Source organism: Geotrypetes seraphini, chromosome 2, assembly GCF_902459505.1.
Source record: "Geotrypetes seraphini chromosome 2, aGeoSer1.1, whole genome shotgun sequence".
NCBI classification, from domain to species: Eukaryota; Metazoa; Chordata; class Amphibia; order Gymnophiona; family Dermophiidae; genus Geotrypetes; species Geotrypetes seraphini.
The window spans coordinates 177,499,935-177,525,185 of NC_047085.1; the positions used below are offsets into that span (position 1 = coordinate 177,499,935).

At 41.7% G+C, this 25,251-nt stretch overlaps 1 protein-coding gene across 1 annotated transcript in view; it reads left to right on the plus strand.

Moving 5' to 3' along the window:
* The window catches only part of LOC117356032 (1,25-dihydroxyvitamin D(3) 24-hydroxylase, mitochondrial-like), a 325,542-nt gene that overhangs the window by 185,815 nt on the left and 114,476 nt on the right, over window positions 1–25,251 (plus strand). The window contains exon 2 of the mRNA XM_033935282.1: window positions 3,158–3,225. The gene's annotated coding sequence lies outside the window, so the exon portion shown is untranslated. The remainder of the gene's footprint in view (window positions 1–3,157; window positions 3,226–25,251) is intronic.

Here is a 25,251-nt window from a genome sequence, read left to right on the forward strand (position 1 = left end):
TAATTCAGTTAGGGCTCCTTTTACGAAGCTGCGTTAGCGGCTTTATTGCACGCACCTTTTTAGCGTGCGCTAACCCCTGCGCTAGCTGAAAAACTGCTGCCTGCTCAAGAGGAGGTGGTAGCGGCTAGTGCGGCCGGCAAATTAGCGCACGCTGTTACATACATTAAACCGCTAACGTGGCTTTGTAAAAGAAGCCCTTAGTTTGAAGGTGAGGGACTTCCCAAATTTAGCAATAGAAGCTATGCCTTTCAAAGAGGGAAATGATAATTTACGTTTTTGCATAGTTCTAGCCAGTCCATATTTTTGGGAGATCCAAGACAGAAAAATTAGTAGAGTACAAAGTTAGACATGCACATTTGAAATGTATTCTGGCAAATATTGGAAGCTAGTGTAGTTTGGCGAGAAGCGGTGATACATGCTCGAATTTACAGTACATTTACCAAAGATCAGACTAGCTGCCATATTTTGGATCAGTTGAAGTCTTTGTAAGCTGTTTTTGGTTTGGCTGAGAAAGATAGAATTACAATAATCAAGCCGTGAGAGTATAATCGATTGAACAAGGATGAAGAAGTGTTGCTGTTGAAAACAGGATCTGACTTTTCTAAGCATGTGAAGACTGAAGGAACACTTTTTTACCAGGGGATTTATATGCTCACTAAATGAAAGTCATGAGTCAATGATAACCCCCTAAGATTCTAGAAGAGAATTTGATTTGTAAGGACACCCCTGATGGCAATGAGACAGAAAAGGCCATCCAGCTTAGGGCCGAGCCATAGCAATTTAGTTTAGTTTTCATTTTATTCGCACAGAAAAAACCCAAGCTTGAAGATTCAGTTTCTGTATTTCATGTATTCATTTTAATGGTTTTAGGGCATCATAATTCTGTGGATGATATAAATTCATAAACACACTTCATCTCCAATATTAAACCATCAAACTAGTCCAAATATTTTCTGAATCACAATATCTTCCTGTACAAAAGCATTAAAAATGGCCCTAATTATCACATGATAGCAAACAGCCAATCGTATCACACCAGAGACATCCAATCAAGTTCTTCATTTAAACTTTGTGGAGTTACTGCTTGTTGTTCAAAGATCTATTTTTGTTTCTTATAGTTCAACACTATTTCCATAGTACCTCCTTCCCACCTATATTTCACTTTAAAAAGAACACCAGATTCACCAGCTGAGCTGATGTCACCAGCTGGTAATATTTATTAAATGATGGTGTGGGTAAAATGGGAAGGGGAGGGGGGCAGAGCGTGAGGGGAATATATGAGGTGTTGTCAATCCTTATTCTACAGACCCTTGACAAGTTTATAAGAGGAGGTAAGAAAGGGTTAATAGAGCTTGTAAGAAAGAAAAATGATTAGGGAGGTTTCTAAGGTGATGGGGTGGAGAAGTCACGTGATTGGTTGGATGTTGTGGCAGACTGGAGTGAATTCTGTGAGGAAAGGGGAACAGTAGAGTAGTCTCTTCAGGAAAAGATTATCACTCCCTCCCTCCCATTTGTGCTGGTGTTATGTTTTGTGTCAGTGTTGTGGGGTGGGGTGGGGGGTGTACATGTTATATATCGACTTGGGTGGGTTTGGTGGAGCTTATGGGGTTGGGGGGAGGTGGTCGCAGCTTTGGGTGGGGTGGAAAATGGGGTTTGGCCCAGTTGTATCTGGGAGATGAGCAGTTAATAAATAAATAAATGAAAACACTCGTAGGTGATACCGCTGCGAGGGGAAGCATGGCCTTGCGTCACCGTGGGTCATGTTTGGGGGGAGGGGAGGGGAAGCATGGCCTTGTGTCACCGTGGGTCATGTTTGGGGGGATGTTATAAATTTAAAGACTTAACAGGAGCTAGTTTCGACAATGAATAGCTCCCTGGGGATGTGTGAAATATGCATTGGGGGTTTGTTGGTTTTTGGACACAGATTGTATTGTAAGTGGAGATAATATTCAGACACATAATAAAGCTGCGGCCAAATTTTCTTCCAATAAAACTGAGTTGTGCGATTATTGATTGATGGTGATTAGCTTTCAGTTGCAGGTGACGGGAATGCGAATGCTAATGTTATGTCTCTTCATCGAATATCTGAAATTCAGTGATTGTATTGAACTCAATGATGTACAAGAAGAACAATCAAAAATAAAACTTCCCCCTCAATATTCATGGATGTTAGGGGCAGAGCCGGCCCGCGAATCTTAAAAAAATATGAATAAAGTTTAAGGCCGACTCTGACCCACCCCTGCCTCCCTCCTGTCTCCCGGACCTCTATACAGCTTACCTGATGGTCTAGCAATGAAGTGGGGCAGCAGCGCTCTTCCTATGCTCCTGCCCCGTGCATAGACGTCCACAAAAATGGCTGCCGTGAGTTCCTGCTGTAGTCTCGTGAGACCACAGGAACTCACAGCAGTCATTTTTGTAGACGGCTGTGCACAGGGCAGGAGTGTAGGAAGAGCGCTGCTCCCCCGCTTCACCGCTAGACCACCAGGTAAGCTTTATAGAGGTCCAGGAGGCAAGGAGGTAGGGGTGGTTCTGGGTTAAAAAAAATAAATAAATAAGGCGAATAACCTAAGTCGCGAGTCTTAAAAGCATGAATCGGGAGGGTGAAGTGTAAACCCTTATGATTTTATTGTTTTTCTTTGTTTCTTTCTTTTTGATAGTACAGTATATATGCACAGAGACCCGGAGGCCACTTAGGGAACTAGCCCAATATGTATTCATTTATTTATACATTTTTATTACACTTTACACCTAAACAGATTACCATCCAATCATCTCATATGTGGAAAAAAATTGATAGCACAAACAGTCTTTCATCTATTAATAATACAAAAATATGAAAAACTTATCTCAAAAATAACTTGTCAGTACAAGAAGAGCAATCATGCTTATTTAAATGGATCTTAACTGGTCTGGTCATTCTCCCTACATAGATTTTCAAACAAGGACATAAAATGTAATATACAACAAATGTTGAGTTACAGGTAGTCTGATGTTTTACTTATATAAGCCTTTTGGTAGCAGAATGACTCTATTCTTCACCTTCTGTAGTATACTTGCACCATTGACACAAATTGCATTTTATGACAATTCTCATCAGACAATTTTAATCTCCAATTCTTTTATCATTGTCAAAAACTCACTCACCTTTTTATTCCAGTGAAATGCTATTAAAGGAAAATACAATTGTACATCCAGCAGATTCATAAGATGCCAATGGAAAAAAAGGTAATTCACATGTTAAGTGGTCTGATTCCACTTGATGTTGGTAATTCAATAATAATTCACACTGAGAATAATGTGCATGAGCGTATGCTTTCTTTATAAAATTCCTAGGATATCCTCTATCCAATAGTCTAATTTTCAGTAATGTTGCTTGATATTTAAGCTCCTATAAACTGGAACAAATTCTTCGGAGTCTTCAAAATTGTTCTACTGGAAGAATATTTTTTAGTTATTGAGAATGGAAGCTATGATACCAAAGTAAGTTATTCTGATGTAGGTTTTCTATGCAATATTGTCATAATACAGTTACCAGTATTAATAAGAGCAGCCAATAAATTGATCTTTCTCTTATGGTGGTTGTAAATTGCAAATTTATATCCAATTGATTAAGCCAATTCAAAAATACCTTCAAAGCTATTTCTGTGCTTCTCCAAATAAAGAATGCATCAAAAATGTTTCCACGCAATATTTTCAAACCAAATAGATGAATTCAATAATCTTTCTTCAAAAAGAGCCATGTATATTGTGACAATAGATGAAGCACATGATGCCCCCCATGGCAATGCCATGAGGCTGTCTATAAAAATTCCCATCAAACCAAAAGTAATTTGTTTTGACCCAAACCAAAAGTAACTTTGGGTCAAACAAATTTAGCGATATCTAACAGAAACTACATAGGAATCTACTAATAGAAACACGATGGCAGATAAATCTAGTCTGCCCAGCCACAGTAACCTTTATCTCTTTCTCTATCTGAGAGACCCCACGTGCCTATCCCAGGCCCTCTTGAATTCAGACACAGTCTCTGTCTCCACCACCTCTTCTGGGAGACTGTTCCATGCATCTACCACCCTTTCTGTAAAAAAGTATTTCCTTAGATTACTCTGAAGCCTAACTTAACTTCATCCTATGCCCTCTCATTGCAGAATTTCCTTTCAAATGAAAGAGACTCAACTCATGCACATTTACATTACGTAGGTATTTAAATGTCTCTATCATATCTCCCCTCTCCCCTCTCCCATCTTTCCTCCAAAGTATATAGATTGAGATCTTTAAGTCTGTCCCCATAAGCCTCATGACGAAGACCACACACCATTTTAGAAGCCTTCCTCTGGACTGACTCCATCCTTTATATATATTTTTGAAGGTAAGGCCTCCAGAATTGTACACAATATTCTAAATGAGGTCTCACCAAAGTCTTATACAGGGGCATCAATACCTCTTTTTTCCTACTGGCCATACTTCTCCCTATGCAACCTAGCATCCTTCTAGCTTTTACCGTCACCTTTTCAACCTGTTTGGCCACCTTAAGATCATCTGTCGTGCACATATGTTCTTCATTCTCTTAACTGTGCAGCCCAAATGCATGACCTTGCATTTCTTAGCATTAAATTTTAGCTGTCAAATTTCAGACCATTCTTCATGCTTCTCCAGGTCTTTCTTCATGTTATTCACACCATCTGGCATGTCTATTCTATTGCAGATTTTGGTATCATCCGCAAAGAGGCAAATCTTACCCGACAACCCTTCAGCAATATCCAATTGGGTCTTTAAAGCATTTTAATTGCCTCCAAATGCACCTTCAAGGGGTATCTTTGTGCAAAGAGAAACCACATCTATGGTAACAGAAAAGAATCCAAAGTAATATCAATATGTTCAAAGATGATTCTTCCAAAAAATGGGGGAGGGGGTATTTTAAATATAAGAATAAGCCTCCCTAGCTATAGGATTCAAATATCCAGGAATTTAAAAAAGGACTATTGAACGACCCAGAGGGAGGTCCAAAGATTTATGGATTTTTGATAACAATTACAATATAGGAGTTCTGGGGTGCTCTTCATCTAAAAACTGATGCTCCTTTGAAGAAATAAATTCTGCCACACTAGCTCTCTTTAAAAGATTAGGTATCTGAATAAGCAAATTTGGTAAAGAATCTTCAGGATAATGTATCATAACTTTTTCCATCCAGTAACTGTCAATATGCCTCATCTAAATAATCCTGTTTTCTCTGGATTACTATCGCCCCTCTGGGCCTACCTTCTTCTATCTTTGGTGGTGGGTTGGAGGGGGATAGGGATGGTGGGGCAACTAGAATCACAATCTAGAAGGTGACTGGGCATCGGCTGATATTCAGTAAATGAGTTCCGGGGAGTGTGAAAGGAGGAGGGGGACATATAAATTTTCTACTAAGTTTTTTTTAACTAATTTTCTAAGTTTTCTACTGTTCATGGGTCTTGCTCAGTCTTTGCAGTTGTAACAATCACACTGCTCTTCCTAAGGGAGACATTGTCAACCCTTCACCAAATGGTGTCAAAGACGTTCTGTGATGACTACAAACTAGTCCTGACCCTTTATGTGTTGCTGCCTAATGACCTCATTAGAGTGTCAGTGATGACAGGATCAAAGGCTGATTGCAATGATCCTGGTTCATTTAAAAAAAAAAAAAATCTAGGGCCTGTTGGTATGCCAATCTGGGCATATCAGTGCCAAGGTATGGGACTCAACTGGATGAGGTCAAAATACCTGTTGGTAAAAGAAAATATTGGGTATGGTACAGAATGAATGAAAAGATATCTCTTTCTGTGGTCCAAAAATTTTGTGATCCCTTTATAGCTAGCCTTAGAATAACAGAAACCTTTCTCAATCCACAAGCCACAAACATGTTTTTTTTTCCCCCCCTGTTGAAAACCGAATTACATCAGGGCAAGGAAAGAGAAGGTAAACATCTGAAGAATATTTAAGAGAGCTACGGGGGGCGTCACGTGCCTGTTATCAAGATGGCTGCTTAACGATCTTGCTCCGCTCCAGCCCGCAGAGAAAATCAGATCTTTCTGCCTCATCCGGAATAATTTTGGTCAGCACTCCACTGCCTTACCCGCAAGAATGTCCTCCAAATCGACTAAAGCCGAAACCGCCGCTACAGCGGGTACTTCCGCTGCGCACACCGCGTCTAAGAGGTCTAAGCACGAGCCGCCGTCCCCCATTAAGGCCTGCCCAACTGACTCCGCCAAACATAACGCCTCCTTAGCAGCTGATTTACATGTGCTCCGCGGCCTCATGCAGGAGAATTTGGCTGCCACAGCCGATATAAAAAACGAAATCGGCAATATAATGTCACAGCTTAAACAACATAATGCCCGAATTGATCTCACAGAGGAGCGTCTGGCAGCCCATGACTCACAGCACCTAGAAATCCAGCGTGAAGTCCGCAAAATAACCCTGCTTCAAAGTGATCTGGAAGATATCTCTAACCGTATGCGCCGGAACAATGTGCGCTTGATTGGCCTGCCAGAAAATTCAGAAGGTAAAAATATTTTATAATTCCTCCATACCTTTATTCCTACCATCTTGAAGCTCCAATTTATTCCTCCATTAGAAATAGAGCGTGCACACAGAGTGCCTTCTGAGCCTCCGGCTCCCTCCAAACCACCGAGGCCCATTGTTCTCAAAGTTCTCAGGTACCCTCAAACACTTCAGATCCTGCAAGCTGCAAAGACCAATCCCTCCTTAACAGTAGAGGGCAAAAGGATTCTGTTTGTCCCTGACCTATCTAAATCTTCAGCACAGAAACGCAAAACCTTCCTCTCTATGCGGCCCCGTCTCAAGAGCATTGGCGCGCAATATGGGTTGTTCTACCCTGCAAGAATGCGGATTACTTACCGCAATACCACGAAAAACTTTGATGATCCGCAGGAGCTGCAAAAATTCTTGGATGACAATGTCAGTGACATGACCTGACTGTTTTCACTGTTATACTGAGTTTCTTCTTGAGGCTCAGTCTTTCTGCTTTTTCCACACTTGCCTGGGCTGGGCGTGAGCTCGCTGAGTGCATCTGATCAGCACGCGATCCCATTTTTGGATCTTTGTTTGTTCACTGTTCCTGAATTTATTCAGCATGAACCTTCACTTTATTTTTATTTGTGTTCTTTTTCACTCCTCCAAAGCCTCTCTGCTCTGGTGTACATCCTTCAGCTTAGTTCTACACCTGAACTTGATACATCATCTACATTTGTCTTCACGGAACTCTATATATTGCCATATGATATTTTTTCCACCCAACTATGGTTAATATAAATATTGTTTTCCTTAACGTTAAGGGCATCTCTAGTCCCATCAAGAGAAAAAAAATTCTTCATTATTTTAAACATCTTGGAGCGGACATTTGCCTCATTCAAGAATCCCATCTTAGTCTGGAAGAAGCTCAGAAATTATCTGGAGGCTGGATTCAACACTGCTTCGCTGCTCCAGCCACAGGGAAGAAAAATGGTGTCATAACCCTATTAAGCAAGTCCCTCAACTTTCAACTTTCCTCTCACAAATTTGATTCTGGTGGTCGCTGGTCCTTCCTCGATGGATCAATTGATGGAAAACCTCTGAAACTCCTCAATATCTACGCACCGAATGCTGACGACCCCTCCTTCTTCCAATCCTTCCATACCATCTGCAAATCCGCTCTGTCGACGGATACCATAATAGCAGGAGACTTCAATTTCCCCATAGATCCATTTATTGATAGATCTTCCTCCTGTCGTCCATCCAAACTCAGAGTACGCTCGACGGTCTCCAACCTCATTTCAACTTATGGTTGGTCTGACATCTGGAGGATTCTACACCCTACCTCCAAGGACTTTACATTTTATTCTGCACCTCACCACTCATTCTCCAGGATTGACTATATCATGGGCTCTAAAGACATTGTCAACATCACCACATCTGCGAAAATACATGACATTACTATTTCGGACCATGCAGCAGTCTCTTGTTCCCTGAACTGGTCTATTCCCCCCAAATCAAGACAATGGAGACTGAATACCTTCCTTCTGCAAGACGACTCCTTCATCTCACACATCAAGAATGAATCTCAAGTCTATTTCCTTAATAACATCTCCTCTGTCTCTGACTTTTCTATCGTTTGGGAGTCATACAAGGCTTGGCTGCGAGGTGAGTCGATCAGCTTTGCTGCTTCTCGACTCAAACAGAAAAAAGCATCTTTACACCAACTTGAAACTGAAATTCACACTCTTGAAACCCAACTTTATCACAGATTTGACTCCTCCACTTACAAGAAACTACAACAACTGAAATTTCAGTATAATGAAATCTTTAGTTCACTAGCATCTGCCTCTATATTTAGACGTTCTGCAACATACTATGCATCCTCTAATAAATCTGGACACCTTCTTGCCACGTATCTTAAAGGCAGACGCTATAAGCATCGGATTACTCACACCAAAACTCCAACTGGTCAATTGCACACTACCACAAAAGACATCTTGGAAGACTTCCGTTCCTTCTACGAAAAGCTGTTCTCATCAGAATCATTTTCATCTGAATCATGCATCATGGACTTTCTTCACTCTCTTGACTTCCCTTCCCTCACCACCTCTCAACAACATTCCCTGAGACAACCTCTTTCTCCAGAAGAAATTACTACAGCTATCTCTTCAATGCCTTCTGCTAAAGCACCCGGACCTGATGGACTTCCTTCCGAATTCTACAAAACTCTTTCCTCCTTCTTGACGCCACACCTCCTCACCTATTTCCAACATCTGATAGACTCCCCCGATAATCTACACCGATTTCTGGACGCGAACATCATCGTCCTACCGAAGCCGAATCGTGATCCTCAACTAGTGAAGAATTATCGCCCTATTTCCCTTTTGAACTTGGACTATAAAATTTTTGCTAAACTGTTGGTTTTACATTTAGAACATGTCATGGCCAGTTTGATCCATAGAGACCAAGTGGGCTTCATGAAGGGGAGATATAGTGCTGACAATTCTAGACTCTTGTGTCATATTCTCCACTCCGCCCTGTCGGATGCTCAGACTTCAGTAATTGTTTCTTTAGATGCGGAGAAAGCCTTTGACAGGGTGGAGTGGAAGTACCTTTTCTGTGTGCTGTCTCATTTTGGTCTCCCTCAAACATTTATTCATATGATCTCTCTATTGTACCATAATCCCATGGCTAAATTGGTAGTTAACGATGATGTTTCAGCACCCTTTACACTACACCGGGGAACCAGACAAGGTTGCCCAATGTCTCCGCTATTGTTCAACCTTGCCCTTGAACCCCTCCTGGCGGCTATCCGCCAATCCCCGAATATCAAGGGAGTTACAATTGCTAATGTAGAATTCAAGATTTCAGCTTACGCTGACGATGTTCTTTTGTATTTAACTTCTCCACAAACCTCACTTTCTTCTTTAGTCCATCTTATTTCTCTCTTTTCTACGATGTCTGGTTACAAAATCAATTGGGACAAATCTGAAATAATGCCTCTCCATGACTCCTACATTCCCTTCCATAACCCATCATACCCCTTTACTTGGGTCTCCACTGGGATAAAATATCTGGGCCTACCATTTGATAAAGACATTGCATCCTCTTCTCACGCTATAGCCACCAAACTCCTTTCTCAACTCAAAGATACCCTAACCTCTTGGTCTCCTTTACACCTATCTTGGTGGGGGAGGCTGGATACTCTAAAAATGATGGTGGTACCTAAAATTACTTACATCTTCAACATGTTTCCCCTGATGTTCCCTCTTTCTCTCTACAAACAACTTGAAAGCCTTATGCTCCGCTTCCTATGGAACAATAAACCGCACCATATCTCCATTCAAAAACTAAAGGCTCCCAAGCAATCCGGAGGGGTCAATTTCCCAGACCTTCGCTGTTACCATAAAGCTTTCATCTTAAGACAGGGTGCAATGTGGCTTTCCTCCCCAAATGCTTCCGACCTTCCCAATTGGCTCTCCCTAGAAATAGCACTTCTACACCCTTACCCGCCTTTGAGACTCTTGGGCTCCACCCTTCTTCAACACTTCCCCCATAACCCCATCATTCAGAACACTCACAAAATCCTCACTGAACTTGATAAAAAACTAGACATTCCTTGGTGCACATCTGCCTACTGCCCCATCTGGCACAACCGTCAATTCCTAATAGATAAAAAACCTATTGCATGGCCTACATGGTTCTCTAGACACATCTGGTGTATAGAATCCATTTGCCACTCTGACGGCTCCTGGTTAACCTTTGAGGAGCTCATGACAAATTTCTCTCTTGCGGAGTCACAATTTTACAAATGGTTACAACTACGTTCCTCCATAAAGAAATCAGGTTTCCACACCTCCGCCTCCGCCTCTATCCTGACATTGTTTACTCTTTCCAACCAATATTTAACGGTCATACTGCTTCCCACTTTTATAAACTCCTTATGTCCTACTCTCCCAATTCTATCCTCCCTCTTTTAAAATCCTGGGAACTGGACCTAGAACAAACCATTTCTGATGACGACTGGTCACACATCTTCCGATCCACCTTTCACACTTCTAGGTCAGCATCCTTTCTCCAAAGCATGTTTTTTCTTTTGCATAGAGCTCAATGGACACCTATCAAATCTCATAATATAAATCCCTCCTATTCCAAGAACTGTTGGACCTGTCATAAAGAAGTAGGTTCTTTGCAACATCTCCTCTTTTCCTGCTCAGCGATACGTTCCTTTTGGAACGATGTTTGGAATACCATTTGTTCCGTTTTCCACATTAATATTGCTCTCACTTATCAAATGCTTTTACTAAAATCTTCCGCCCTGAAGTCATTACTTACTGAGGATGACGCATATCTGATGGACTTTCTGATCTCCCTAGCTCTTAAAGTCCTCCTTAGTTCTTGGAAAGACCTTACTCAAGTCTCACACTCCCAATGGTGGAACTTAGTTTGCCTTACCTATCGCACTGAAGCCTACTTGGCTAAATCCACCTATAGATTCCCTCGATTCAAAACCAGATGGAACTCATTGAGGCTATTTCTTCATATTCCTACTCCTTGATTTTTCTGACCCCCTTTTTACGTTTGTTTTTGACTCTTTTTCCTTTTATTTACAAAGGTTTCATGCTGTTGAATTGCCTTTTTGTTTCTACCAGTTGTATGATTATGGGTTATACAAATGTTATCTACATCATTCATAGTGTTACAGTTGCTTTACCTTACTTCTAATTTACTTATATATATCTTTATGCAACTTGTATAACTCTAGTTTTCTTTTATCCTTTTGTATGTATACCTTAATTCAAAAAATTTTTTCAATAAAAACACCTTGACTAAAAAAAAAAAAGAGAGCTACATGGCACTGGGAACACCTTGTTATGTTATGGTACTGCTCCCAGGCATTTCAGCTCAAGGTCTTTTGTTTCTATTTGTCCTTTCTCTTCTTTTCTTTCATCATCCTTGTTTTGGGAGCCAAATTCTAATTTTTCAAGCATGTTCTCATGTTTCTATTCAACTTACCTGATCCTTTTGTTAGTGTATACTGCTCTATATAAAGTTAAATATTTTGATTTCTCAATTCACCTTCTTTCATTTTCTAATTTATTATTCAGCTTTAAATTCTCTTTCTGTGCTTTGCAAATAATAAATATAAATTCACAAAAGAGAGAGGAGGGAACAAAGAATCACCACAATGTCATGCAATAAAAGTGGCAGGGGAGAAGAAGGAGGATTTATATCAACATGCAAATTAAAATCTGAAAGGACCTTAATTTGAAAAGTGCTTTGCTATGGGTACAGAACGGATGAAGAGGTTCAAACTTTTTTTTTCTTCTAAATGTTCAAACCCCCTAAAGTTCAAGAGGTTTATGTCTTTTTAAAAAGAGAGCTGATTTCATCATTAACTAGATCAGATAAAAGAGTAAGAGATGAGGGATGGAGTAAGGGAAAAAGGGATGAAACAAAAGGTTTGATCTAAGATGTTAAAAATAAAACAGTCTGAATAAAGTAAACTGCAGATCTTGTAGCTATCAAAGTGAACATATAAACTGCTAGGAAGGACATAGGTCCCTCATTTATAGTGATAATATGATATCTTCCAGTATTTCAACAAGGAGGAAAACAAATTGTTAACTATAGATTTACTTCTCCTCCCCCCGTTTTATCGAGCTGTGCTAGAGGTTTTTAGCATGGGCTGTCAAGGTAAGTGCTCCAAAGCTCATAGGAATTCTATGAGCATTGGAGCATTTACTGCGTTGGCTTGCGCTTAAAACCTCTAGCACAGCTTGATAAAAGGGGCTCTTGATTTCTTTAATAGACTGAGACAAATTAGATCAGAACCAAATATTTTCATAATAAAGCATAGTGAATTTGTTGTGTTCAGATCACACAAGCAACATGACTTTGAACCAACAAATTTTAGGTGTTCAGTGCCATTTTAAATAAGTTGTCTATGCTTTGTTGTTTTTTTTTGCTAAAACATCTACAGTCTGTGGCATATATTGTATTACAAATAAAACATTGAATATATAAGCATATTGTAAAATTGAATTATCCGAGGACAAGCAGGCAGCATATTCTCACATGTGGGTGATGTCATTCATAGAGCCCAGTGCGGACAGTGCAAAAGTGTACTGCCACTTTTAAAATGAAAAAAATCTCAAAACTGCTCGCACTGTGCATATGTGAGTGACTTCCTGCTTGCCGCCAGCTCATGGCATGCATGCCAGTTGGCTGGAGCATAGGAAACATAGAGTGGGAGTAAATGGACAATACTCGGACTGGAAGAGCATCACCAGTGGTGTGCCACAGGGCTCGGTGCTTAGACCCGTGCTCTTCAATATCTTTATAAACGACCTGGACATTGGTATGATAAGTGAGGTGATTAAATTTACATTACATTACATTACAGATTTCTATTCCGCTATTACCTTTCGGTTCAAAGAGGATTACAAAAAGAGTTGAGGAGGCGCGCCTTTGTCGTGCGCCTTCGTTGGCATGCCGAACGGCTGCACGCCGTTCGGAGGCTTCTTTTAAGGACCCGAGTCTCCCGCTGTTGTAAGGGAGGGGCGGAGCAGTTCCGCTATTTCCTCCTTTAGTTCTTTTAATACCCTAGGGCGGATTCCATCCTGGCCCGGAGATTTGTCGGTTTGTAATCTATCTGCTTATGTATATCCTCAAGGCTTACCTCCATGGATGTTAATTTTTCTTTTTGATCTCCTTTGAAGATTTTTTCAGGTTCTGGCACATTGGATGTGCCAGAACTGACGAAAAGAACGTGTTTAGTCTATCCGCCACTTCTTTTTCTTCCTTCACCACTACTTTCCTATCTCCGTCATCCAGTGGTCCCACCTTCTCCCTTGCCGGCTGCTTCCCTTTAACATATCTGAAGAATGGTTTGAAATTTCGTGCTTCCCTGGCTAGCCTCTCTTCATATTCTCTTTTTGCTCTTCTAACCACACGGTGAAATTATTTTTGATGCTTCCTGTGCTCTTTCCAGTTCTCCCCCGTTTTGTCCTTTTTCTATTTCCGGAATTAATTTTTCTTATCTCTTATCGCTTTCTTCACTTCTTTAGTTACCCATGCCAGGTCTTTTGTTCGGCTCTTTTTGCATCCTTTTCTAAATCTGGGGATATACAGATTTTGTGCCTCGCTCACTGTGTCCTTGAATAAAGACCAGGCTTGCTCTACAGTCTGTGATTTCTTTGAGCTGTTCCTAAGTTTCTTCCTTACCATTACTCTCATCACTTCGTAGCTTCCTTTCTTGAAGTTAAAAGTTGTCGCTGTGGTTCTCTTTCCCTTCGATATTCCTACTTCAACTTTGAACTTGATCATATTGTGATCACTGTTTCCCAATGGTTCCACAACTTCCACTTCCTTTGCAGGTCCTCTTAGCCCATTAAGGATTAGATCCAGTGGCATTCCCTCTCGGTTCTCTGACAAGCTGCTCCATGAAACAGTCCTATATAGCCTCCAGGAATCTGGTGTCCCTAGCGCATTGTGAGTTTCCAAGATTCCAGTCTATTCCAGGATAGTTGAAGTCTCCCATAATAATCGTGTTACCGCTTTTGCATTCTCGCTTCATCTCGGCTTTCATGTCTTCATCGTTTACTTCGGTTTGCCCCGGTGGATGATAGTACTGATAGTACAGGCCATCTTTATCTCAGGCCCTTTCCTTCCCGGTATTTTAACCCATAGTGATTCCAATTTGTTGGTCGTCGCTGTTGTGTCCACTCTGGTGGAGTGTATGTTTTCCTTTATGTATAGGGCTATTCCTCCTCCTTTCTGACCTGACCTGTCTTCGTGATAGAGTTTGTACCCTGGCAGTGCTATGTCCCATTTGTTTTCTTCATTCCACCATGTTTTAGAGACCCCAATGATGTCTAGGTTCTCTTTTTGGCCATAACTTCTAATTTTCCCATTTTATTTCTTAGGCTCCTTGCATTAGTTTACATGCAGTTTAAGTCCTGGTATTTTTTTGTCTTCATTTTCTTTTCCTGTGCTATGATCTTCTTATTATCCTCTTTATGTTCTGTCAACTCTTGTTTTTCACCTGTTGTGCCTTCCCAGCATTTTTCCCACTCAGTTTCCTCATGGAAACTTCTTCTGAAACGTCGACACTTGGTCGACTGTCGGCTTTCCCCTTCTTCTTAGTTTAAAGCCTGCTCTATTCCTCTCCTGACATTGTTTGCTAGAAGTCTAGTTCCCGCCATGCACAGGTGCAATCTGTCTTTCCTGAAGAGCTTGCTCTTGCCCCCAAACGTTGTGCAGTTCCTCACGAAGTGGAACCCCTCTGCCTCACACCATCTCCTCATCCATGCATTTATTGACTGTAGTTCCATCTGCCTCTTCACATCTGCCCTTGGTACTGGTAGGATCTCTGAAAAAGCTATCTTCTGAGTCCTCATCTTCAACTTCCTTCCCAGAATGTTCGATCAGTGCATTTCTACTGTAGTCTCTCCTGCTGACATCATTTGTCCTGATGTGGATCATCACTGTTGTCTCTTCCATCTCTGCTCCTTCTAGGATCTTTTCAATTTTGTCGATGATGTCTTTTGCTCTCGCTACTGGGAGGCAGGTCACTAGTCGATCCTCTCTTCCCCCTGCTATGTGGCTATCTACTTGCCTTAGGATTGAGTCTCCCACTAGGATCACAGACTTCCCCTTCTTCAGTTTTCGCTTCAGTCGCAGGTCTATGTCCCCGGTGTGCTTCGCTGCTTCTTCTTCTAGGCATCGGCAAGATCTTGCCTCCCCTTCCTGTGGGATCCCTGTGTGGGTTTCCTCCTTGGAGTCCTCTTCCTTCTGTTCTCCATTCAATGTGGGTGTATCTTCATCTTTCCTCTGATGCTTGTGTTCTTCCACCCTCCTCCTGTAGGCCTCCTCAATGAACTCCTCGAGTTCCCTGACTTCCTCCGCGATGTAGACTTCCTCTCATGTAGTCTTCAGCTGTCCTGGTTGGGTCTTCTGCGATGTGTAGTCCTTCCAGTTCCTGTATCCTGTCCTTCAGTTGCCTAACTTCCTCCTTCAAGCTTTCCAGCTCCTGACACCGACCACATACATATGACCGCCTCCCCGAGGGGAGGTAGTCATACATATGGCAGACTGTGCATAATACTGGAAAGCTCATCTTCTGGATTCCCTCTGCTTCCATTGCTGTCTGCCTTTTTTGGGGTACTCTCTACTATTGCACTGGTACCTTTTTGCTTGTGTATGTGTGTGTTCTCTTCTGTGTCTGCTGCTTGCTACTTCCCGATTCCCTAGTTATGTGTTTTTCCCTGTATGCAATCCTAATGTGCCGTGTTTGACTAGTGATTGACTAGTGTTGTGGTGTTCTTTGTTGGTTAGTGCTGGTGTTCCTAACTTTAAGTCAGCAGTTTGCTTACATCCTGCTGTTGTTTTGTATGTATGTGCCCTCTACTTTGCTGTGTTTTTGCTTTTATGTACTTGTTTGGTTATTAAGCTGTGTTATTTGTTGGCGTCCTTACCATCCTTAGGTGTACTGCCTTGGCCCTTCTTGAGGACCTTCGCAAAGGCGCTCTCGCTAAGGTGAGCGCCTTTGCTGCTCGCCTTCAACGTGTGCCGAACGGCTGAGCGCCGTTGGCCCCTCCCCTTTTAAGGGGGAGCTTCGTTGGTCAACGTCAGGGAATGGGCGGAGCTAACTCTCGTTGATTCCCCCTATAGCCTCCTGCCTCTGATTCCCTTTTTCGCTTGTTTTTTGCTTCCCTCTCCTTCTGCTGCTGTCTCCTACTTTCCCCTCTCTCCTGCTTGCCTGCCCAGGCTCTCAACTGCCTCCGCTCATTGACCCCTCCCCTTTTAAGGGGGAGCTTCATTGGTCGACGTCAGGGGTGGATGGAGCTAACTCGCCGATTCCCCCTGTAGTCTCTTGCATGTCGGTAACAAAAATCACATGCATGAATACAGGATGTCCGGGGCGGTACTTGGAGAGACCTCCTAGGAAAGAGATTTGGGAGTTCTGATTGACAAGTTATTTTGCCTTGATGGTATAGTTGAATGTGATTAGCTAATGAGTTGACCATGGTATTGGACTACTGCTGCATTGAGGGGTGGTTTGGTGAGGGAGGTGGTTCTCTGCTAAAGACAAGATTGAGTATGTGGCCAACAGGATGTATGGGCATTGAGATTATTTGTTGGAGACCCATGTCTGATAGTGTCTTAATGATCCAGATATGTTTGGATAGTCTGCAAAGTTAGTCACCTAGAATAATGATTTGGTTGTGGGAAATGGTGAGTTTGTTTAGGAAGGTTAGATCTTCTAGAATGGACATGGGTGAGGGAAGAGCTCTGTAAATCAGGGTGAGAGTGAGGTCCTTATTGTGGCCAATGGTAAAGATGAGGCCTTCTAGCGCATTTTGGGTGATTGTGACTGTTATTTTAGGGTTAAGGTCGGTTTTGACAATGGCAGCTACTCTTCCTCCTCTTTTGTCACACTGGGAGCATGCTAATGCTTGATATCAGGGGGGACGGGGGACATAGCATTCCCAGTGCAACCGCATTATCTTTTGGACAGGTTTTGGTTATTGGGAGGATGTCCATTATTTATCTCAAAGAGAAGGTCACATTGGATGATGTCTTTCTTGTTTACTAATCCCTCATTCACGAAGGCTATATGAAGGTTGTTTTGGTTGGACTTTGGGGGAGAAAGGGGAACTAGCTGCCTGAGAGAGAGAACCAAACTTTTATACATCTGGATTCCATCACATAAAGGAAACCTTTGCTGCCAACCTAATTTACAGCTTTTCCAGTGGCTGACGGTCTGTTCCTAATCAGAAGAATTTCTATATCTGCGGAGGAAAGACACTGATTCCTTCTCCCCGATTTTGCTGAGGCCTGATCTATGTGGTGAGAATAAGGGATTCTATTGTCTTTTCAGCTGGGTTAGAGAGAGAATTATATTGGACAATGACGTGACGTATCTGTGGTGATAAGCTATATTATAGTTGCTGCTAATCAGGAATTATTATTATAAGGAATTATTTAGAGTGTAAGAATTAGTTTTACTCATTTATCTAGCAAGTGTGGTATGAGAACTATGTACTGAGTTTCATATATGTATTTGGATATTTTGTGAACAATAATTAGTTATTGTTGCTGGCTTGTGAATTATATTTTTATATTTCTAATAAAATACTTCATATAGCCTTGGTCTCTATTTTTAGTATAAACTAGCAAAATAATGAACCTTGGTTAGGAGATTATGGTTTTCACTAGCATCTGACTAAAACAGGCACGTATTAGTTTATGTAATTGATTAGTCATCCATAAATCTTACTACAGATAAGGGGGGGGGATGATCTGGCTGTCCCTTCCCCTTCACTTTGCTGGGCCAAAAGAAGCTGGATTCCTGGGTCATGCCCTTTAAAAGGCCAAAGAATGAGGTCACACATAGCACCATCAGGCATGGTGGGCAGAGCTTTTGGCATCGGAGAGTGTTTGGTGTGGTGAGAAATAATCTGGCTGCCCTTTTCACCTCACCTTGCTGGGTTAAGAGGAGCTGGATTCCTGGGTCAGGCCCTTTAGAGGGCCGAAGAATGAGGATACACATAGCTCCATCAGGTGTGGTGGGCAGGGCTTTTGGCATCAGAGAGTGTCCAGTTTGGGGAGGGGGGATGATCTGGCTACCCCTTCCTCCTCAACTTGCTGGGCCATTTTGCACTCACAAAATATTTACCCCTTCTGGTAGCGCAGTGGTTAAAGCTACAGTCTCAGCACCCTGGGGTTGTGGGTTCAAACCCACGCTGCTCCTTGTGACCCTGGGCAAGTCACTTAATCCCCCCATTGCCCCAGGTACATTAGATAGATTGTGAGCCCGCTGGGACGGACAGTGAAAAATGCTTGAGTACCTGTATAAATTCATATAAAACCATTCTGAGCTCTCCTGGGAGAACGGTATAGAAAATCAAATAAATAATTTTTTAAGGGCAAGGGGAAAGAAGGTACCAAGCCTTGAAGCAAAGCAAATCCAAGAAGAAGGGGCACTGGAGATGTCAAATCCAACCGAGTAGTCAGAATTCCTTTATTAGCAGTTTGTAGCAAAAGTTTTAAAACAAGCAAAATACCAAAAATCAAAGTCCCAACTAGGATCCGAGTTTTGGCGATACTATCGCCTTCCTCAGGGGACAATTATGTACTAATTATGAATGAAGGATCAGGACTCCTATAAAGAGAGTGATTCTGACTGTACTGGAAGCTGCAAGGAGCAAGAAGAAACTGTCCTGATCCTTCACTCATAATTAGTTCACAATTGTCCCCTGAGGAAGATGATATCGCCGAAACTCGGAACCTAGTCAGAACTTTGACTTTGGAGCTTTGACTTTTGGTATTTTGCTTGTTTTAAAACTTTTGATACAAATTGCTAATAAAGGAATTCTGACTACTCAGTTGGATTTGGCATCTCCAGTGCCTTTTCTTGTCGGAATTCATTAAAGGCCCAATATTCAGTCAGTGCGAAGCAGCCTGGCTATGTCCCATGGGATTTGGCAATCCTGGATATTCAGCGTTGGGGCCAGATATAGTCCCAGCATTGAATATCTGGAGAAAAGTTTGGCACTTCACACCTAGCTGGCTAAGTCAATTTTTATTGGGAGGTAGGCTAAGGCAAAACAGTTAAAGATAGACCTGCTATTTTACATGACAGCCAGTCACCAGGCTAGTCAGAAAGCCTGATATTCAGCATGAGACAGCCAGCTATCAGTGGATATGTGGCCAAACAGGACTTAGCCGACCAGGAGCCGTTCCTAGTTGGAGAAATCCCAATGAATATCAGTGATAAATGCTTAGCTGCCACTCTGAAAACTGGCAGGCTCAAATATTCTGCAGCCCCAAATGCTGACAATTTAAGAAACATTAACGCAGTGGCGTACCAAGGGGGGATGGGGGGAGGTCCGCCCCGGGTGCAGCCTTAGCGGGGTGCACAGCCAGCCAGGTCCGGAAAATTCCTGGGCTGCATCGGCGCCCCCCCCCCACGACAACACTCAAGTTTGGTCTCCTTCTCCCGGCATCAACAGAACTTCAGATCGGCAACAGGTGCTCAGTCAAAAGCTTCCCCTGACTCAGCTTCCTGTTTCCGCCCAGGCAGTTCAGTCAGAAAGAAGCTTTTGACTGAGCACCTGTTGCCAATCTGAAGTTCTGTTTTTGCTGGGAGGAGGCCGAACTTGAGTGCTGTCGCGGGGGGGGGGGATGGGGCGATGCCGCTGAGTGCCGTCACGGAGGGGGGGGAGTCTTGCCGATCTTGTTGCCAAAATTGGAAAGGTGAGGAAGGGAGAAAGATGGGCCTGTGGTGGATGGAGATATTGAGAGAAGGGGACAGATGATGGAAGTGGGCAGAGAGAAGAGGGCAAATGATGGAAGTGGAGGGAAAGAGAGAGAAGGGGCAGATGATGGAAGTGGAGAGAAGGGGAGAGAGAAGAGGACAGATGATGGAAGTGGGGGGAAAGAGAGAGAAGGGGCAGATGATGGAAGTGGAGAGAAGGGGAGAGAGAAGAAGGCAGATGATGGAAGTGAGGAGAAGGGGCAGATGATGGAAGTGGGGTGAGAGAAGAGGGCAGATGATGGAAGTGGGGGATAAATAAAAGGAGGGCACATGATAGGGGATAAGGATTGAGTTAGGGAACTACTGGAGGGGTGAGGGAAAGAGGTGGCTAGCTGTAGGTAGACAGTAAAAAAGGAAATTGATGAGAGGGTAGTAAGAACGTAATCTAAATGGATGCAGAAAATAAATTGAAAAGGAAAATGAGGGAAGAAATGGATTGCAGAAGAGAGGTGTGGGAGAGGGAAGGAGAGGAGAGAGATGCCAGACCAATGGGGGTGAAAGGAGAGATGGAAGGGGGAGGCATACAGTTTCTGGAAGGGGCATAGAAGGAGAGAAGATGCCATATAGGGGCAGAGAGATGGCAGACAGTGGATGGAAGGAAGAGAGTAACAAGAAAATGAGGAAAGCAGAAACCAGAGAAGACAAAGGTAGAACAAAAATTTTCTATTTATTTATTGCTTTAGGAGACATGTCACTGTTTCTGTGGTGTTGCATTGTATGCAGAGTCCAGCTTCTTGATGGTTCAATTTAACCTTGGTCTATGTATTTTTATTTTATCCCCCCTTTTACAAAACTATGGAGCGTTTTTTAGTGCCAGCCGTGGTGGTAGCAACTTTGATGCTCAGAATTCTATGAGCGTCAGAGCTGTTACCACCGTGGCTAAAATCCACAAAACTACAGTTTTGTAAAAGGGGGATAGGTTAGTTTGTGATGACATATTCCATACTAGGCGAAGGTGTTTTCTGTGTTCTGTGTGTTCGAAAGACATAGTTTTCTGTTAGGATTGACGGTGTAGGATTGATCTGTACTAGTCTGGCTTGTTTAGTTTTACAATGGGTGTATTAACGTACTGCTCAAGGCAAATTCTGCCTTTTCCTAGGTACTCATGTGTGACGTGTGGCTTGTTACTAAAATCATGTTTTTCGTACAGATGGGAGGGGTACCAAAAAATGATGGGCCCTGGGTGTCACATATGCTAGGTACGCTACTGCATTAACGCGCAAATTAACAACTTTTACAGCCCTTCCACCTAGATGTTCTTAAAGTGCATATTTAAATGTACAGCTTGCAATTTTATAGTCTCTGTCCTTTCATTTAGAGGTTTGTAATGGCTCCAAAACAGCAGCTCATGTCCTGCAAGGGAGAACTCTCAGGGGAAATGTCTCCAAATGGGATTTTCATCTGGTGCCAGTTGGACTGCATGTATGTATTGCAATTTGTATTGAAGACTTTTCACATGTTTAGTTTGTTTGCTTTATATTGTCACAACCCTAGCCCTAAAGCTCGGCTTGTGCCAGGAAAGGCTATGCCTAAACCTAGCCTGGCAGTAGAAAGGGCCAACCAGTGTGACAGAGCAAACTACAATAGGAAGGTAGGCTCTGAGTTGCCTTTTAAAACTCAGCTTACAAAACCCTGGGGAGGTGAGGACTATGAGTGTAACAGCATAGATCAGCCCCAGAATAATTCCTCTGACTCAGCTAACTCCCAGCTGCAGGACTTGATTAGAAGTCCTGTGAGAAGTAAGCAGAAGCTGCAGGCTGCCCTGCCCCCTCTTAGAACAGGGCGTGGTCGCCTCAATGCTCTTGAGGCTGCACTGAGGAGGAAGCAGTCAGTCTACCCTGGGTCCGCCCAGGAAGGAGGTTTACAGGACTGCTCTCCTGAACCTCACCACTTGCAGGATGTTGAGATGGTGGATACAGCCCCTGTCTCTGAAGCCAACCAGCTAGCTGAACCAGAGCCCATGGACTGCATGGAAACTAGCATGAATACAGAAGCTTACTCCATGGAAGAAAGCTAAGTACATTGGTTTTGCTTGGTTGTGCTTAAGTTTGTGAACTGTTTGAGTTTGTTTATTGGAACTCGTTTGCACCTGTGTGAAGCAAGTGAGCAGTGCAGAGCTCACTGCAAGGTGCCTGGAACTGAAAACCTTTTGCCAGGTTTATTTTTGCTGGACTGTTTGGTTTATGTTTGTTTTTTTTTTGAAAGTAAGAAAAGCTTCAATTTTGAATGTGTGCCTGGGATGGTAGTTTTGGGGAAGAATCCACAGAATATCCTTGGTTGGGATTGTGGGGCCATTTGTGGCATTCTGTTTTACACAGAGCTTAATTAGTGGATTCTGCTACTCCCCTCCCCCACCAACTACTGTTAAGTTGGTTGGGGCCAAGCCTGCTTCTATCTAGGCTTGGGCACAGCACTGTCTTTATTTAAAGGAAGTGTTATAGCTTGTTACTGCCTGTTTGCCAAAGGCAGAACTATTGGAACTGAACTCTTATACTTACCGGTGATACCTGCAAGAAAGGTGTGAGTTGTTTGGTTTTTACAACTCAGCTTTATTTTTCCATGTTTTCTTGTGTTTATGAAAAGGATGGACTGAACCCTGTTCAGGATTGATAACCACAATAAAGTGGGGCTTTATTTTCTCTTAAAACTGATTGTTTGACCTGTTTTGTGCTTCTTTATTGCACTGAGGAACCAGCAGGACTTCCAGCCTTCTCTGGAAGCACGTAGGACGCGGGCTGTTCTGAGCGCTGACCGGAGCCAAGGATATACACGGGCACCGGCATCACCACAAGATGTTATGTTTACTTGTGTTTCAGAGTTTCTTCTGGTACCATTGTTTATCTCTTTTGCATTCACACTTTCTAGCAGTGACTGTTTCACACATTGTGATCATTCACATTTTTGTGGTGGAGGGTTTTTTAAAATGTCATTTGGCTTTTTCCCCAAGCAGGAAATACATGGGGGGGGGGGGGTTTGGGACTTGTATGCCACCTTTTTGTAGTTACACAACCACACTCAAAGTGGTCTATATACACAGGTACTTATTTTGTACCTGGGACAATGGAGGATTAAGTGATTATCTCCTCTATCCTGCTTATTGGATTGATCAGTGATCGGCAATGTCACTGGAGTTGGTTGAAAATCTGGTGAAGAATTACAGGACTGTAAGATGTCTCTCAAAGCCTATGCCTTTGATGCTGATCTTGAGACATTCAAGGAAAACATGGAGCAAGGTGAGCGCTTCCAACAGAATACACTTGACTTTGAATGCTGCTGCCAAGGACAATATAATGAGAACATGATGGGAGACCACATTTGGGGGGCTGATTCATTAAAGTGACTTACAAGTTGCAAATCTTGAAAAACTGAATTCTAAATCTTCTGTGGTCATCTTTGTATAACTTCAATATAGATTCATATGTTGTTTTTTTATGACTTTCTAAGAATGAAAAGATGAAAATTCAGCGTTTTCACATTTTAAATAGGTAAATTGCAAACTCTGACTATCCGGGCCACAAAAACAACATTTTTAACAGATAACAAGATATTTTCTATACGTTTTAGGCATGAGCAATTAGGTAATTACACTTATTGGCCAGGAACAAAAATCATATTGCACAGTATAATTATTACAAGTTGTAATAGTAAATAAAATAATAGATGAATAAACACATGTATTGATATTTTAATAACTACTGTATAGTATTTTAATTAAAAAATACTTTTATTTAGAAACTTTACACAAACAGTTACTTTTGTTTTTCTTTTGATTCTAGCCCTGAAGGACCCATCTAACAACAGAATATGTGATAGTGGGTTGCTGTTTTTTTATGGATGATATACTTGGCAAACCTAGCCATCATTGTGCTGGCTTTTCTTAGTATTAATCTCATCATTGTGTTCTATTTCCATCTAAAATAGGTTCGCATAAAGTCTTAAATAGAAACCTTTATCTTAGGCAATGCCTTTATTCTGGAAAGAAGCAACTATTTTGGCAAATTTAGCTATAAATAGAAGTACAATTTAACCTATTTTCCTTTTACACACTGTATTTTACCTTATTATGATTTATGGATTTATGTTGTACATTTCTTCTGTGCAATGCTCCTTTAAAAAAAAAAAGAAAGAAAGCCAAGTGGCATTCATTCATAAGAGTACGCTACAATTTGCATCCAACCACTGCAAACTAATAAGGAACTGATGTGCTAAAGGGTTTTTCCCAGTTTATATCTATGGAAAAAAAATGTGAGTACATCTTTCCCTAATTGGTTGTACAGAATTGCTTTATACAGCCATATTTAGTCTTTCAACAGAAAATTGCTCAATCCCATGAGAGAGCAGGGGCATTTTCACTGTGCCTGTCTTTGTCTCTTTTGGAATACTAACAACATTGTAATTTCACAATAATACCCATTCAGCTTTCAAAGGACCTGAATCTGAACAATGCCAACAAGTTCAGCAGTTCAAGGAGTTCAACTCATTATAAGAAAATAACACATTCCTTTCAAGTTCAGTTCAAGCTGGTTATTATTTGAATGAAGAACACACATTTCAAATAAAAAAAGAATATTGTTTCTTTCAGCAGCCTTAAAAATATAAATATTTGTGTTTTACCTGCTTATGAGAAACTTATATTATCTTTAATAGATTTTATTTTCAACTATGTATTATTGCCAAGCACAGAGAAAAAAAATGGTTTAATGAATTCACTTTAAAAATCATTTTTCACTGTGTGAAATTGATTCATCCCTAGAGAAATACATGTATGATATCCACTGTTCCAGAATATTTACTTTCAGAAATGGGGATTTTCTATTATTTTGTTCTGAGCTTTTAATCTCTGAAAATTATCCAAAAAGTCCTGGAAAAGATACATGTATCGAGCAAGAGGGAGTTCCTGCCTGTATTATCATGACTCTGCCTGACCCTGAACTGAAGAACCAGTATACATCCCTGCAAAGGAGGTGAAAGCATCCCAGAAACAGGAGGAACTGAACCTCAACATTCCCAAAGTTGCTGGATCAGTGATCACTAGGAAGCAAAAGTTGTGATGGTTAGTAATTCCCTTCTGAGAGGTACAGATGCATCTATTTGCCAACCAGGTATGATGTCCTTGGAGGTGTGTTGTCCACCCAGTGTCAAAATTTGAGATGTTTTGGAGAGTTTGCCATGACTCATCAAGCCTATTGATTATTATTCACACATTGATTTCACAAGGTGACAAAAAATTTTTTTTCGGAATCATCTAACACCACAGCACATTTTTCTAAATCAGTTTTTCATGCTGATTTCAGATATGTTAGTTTTTTTTTCAGTCATGTAAACTTTTAAAGTCATGACTAATGTTAGTTTATAGTGTTTTAGCATATAGGGTTTTAAGAATTACAGCATCAACTTTAAGAAATGTTGCAGTATCTTTGGTCCAAAGT